Genomic DNA, 1959 nt, shown 5'->3' with positions numbered 1-1959 from the left:
CAAGTAACCAGTAGTGAGTCCCAGAACCAGCCGGTAACATACAATAATATGTAGCAAAATAAGGAGAGATATATGAATTTTTAAGAAGTGAAACAGGCACCAGTCCTATAAGGAATACAAATCAGTCCCTTCTGGCAAGTAGTACTCATAATTTCCTTAAGTTGCAGAGTTGAGGAGTACATATCTATGAGTCCCTACATAACCTATGAGTGGGAAAAAAATGGGACAGAATTCATCTTATTTTTAAAAATGACGTATTAATTTATTTGGCTTATTTACTAGGCTAACCCTTAGACCACAGTAATTTAAAATAATGAGTATAAAATAGATGATCCTTACCCAAAACTATGGGAAATATCCTTTTTCCCTTCTACTGAGTAGAGATGGAATAAATCAGTTGAAAAGAATTGGCTTAGAAGGTGACAGAGGCCGGGTGCCATGGCTCACCCCTGTAATCCCAACACTTTGGGAGGCCAAGGTGGGAGGATCACTTGAGACCAGGAGTTCAAGACCAGCCTGGCAACCCTCTGTCTACAAAATTAAAATTAAAAAATTATCTATATCTAGTGGTATGTGCCTGCGGTCCCAGCTACTTGGGAGGCTAAGGTGGGTGGATTGGTTGAGCCTAGGCTGCAGTCAGCTGTGACATGCCACAGCACCCTAGCCTGGATGACAGACAGAGACCCCTGTCTCTAAAAAAAAGAAAGAAGAAAGTGACAGATGACAGCTTGAATACTTTTCATTCACAACACAGCCTCTAACTGTTTTGGCAAAATTTCATAAACATATATAAAACTGGCAACATAGCATCATATATAATTCTGGATTTAGTCTACTGAATTTGAATTCTGGCTCCATCACAAGCTGTGTAATCTTGGGCACGTTATTAAACTCTCTGGGCTAAGATTTCTTTATGCAAAAAATAGGGAAAATAATACTGACTAGAGGTTACTGACAGCCATAAGACAGGTTGATCCTATATAAAATACTTAACACGATGCAATCGCTTTGCAATGATCAGCAGCACCTCCCTTCAATGGGAAATAGGAATTCTGGGCTCATGCATTAGTCACCCATAGTTTAGCCATCACTATTGAGAGACTTGCCTTATATTTTTATTCTGGTTTCTCAAGTCTGAAAGCATCTTTTTCTATGTTTATTTTTCTTCTGATATTTCTTACTTCTTGTATCTCACACAAAATATGTCATTCACAATTCTGGGCCAGAAGAAGTGACTCACACCTGTAATCCCAGCACTTTGGGAGGCCCAGGCAGGTAGATCACTTGAGGTCAGGAGTTTGAGACCAGCCTGGCCAACATGGTGAAACCTTGTCTCTACTAAAAATGCAAAATTAGCTGGGCGTGGTGGTCCCCGCCTGTAATCCCAGCTACTCAGGAGGCTGAGGCAGGAGAATCGCTTGAACCCGGGAGGTGGAGGTTGCAGTGAGCTGAGATCGCACCACTGCACTCTAGCCTGGGTAACAGAGTGAGACTCTGTCTCAAAAAAAAAAAAAATTCTAATATATTCACATTTATACCAATACAGTGGCGAATATAATTTTCTTTCTTCTTTTTTTAAAAAAGTTCAACTTTTATTTTAGATTCAGGGGGCACATATGTAGGTTTGTTCCATGGGTATATTGCTTGATGATGAGACTCGGGATATAAATAATCCCATTCACCAGGTAGTGAGCATAGTAACCAACAGTTTTTCAACCCTCTCCCCTTCTCCCTGCCAACCCCCTCACGTAGTCCTCCATCTTTAAGGACATGGAATTTTTTTGTGGAACACCAAAAATATCAATATATTTAATTTCATCACATGATCTAAGAATAACCTTAGTAGCAGAAAATGTATACTTCATATTATAGATAGTTCATGTTTTTAAAAAATCATCACACAGGTCCACATCAATGAGGAGAAGACTAACTCTAAACCTATGTGAGGGCCGTGCACGG

This window comes from Cebus imitator, unplaced genomic scaffold, assembly GCF_001604975.1.
Source record: "Cebus imitator isolate Cc_AM_T3 unplaced genomic scaffold, Cebus_imitator-1.0 Scaffold378, whole genome shotgun sequence".
Classification (NCBI taxonomy): Eukaryota; Metazoa; Chordata; class Mammalia; order Primates; family Cebidae; genus Cebus; species Cebus imitator.
The sequence above is the reverse complement of the archived record's forward strand: the minus strand, read 5'-3'. Positions refer to the sequence as shown.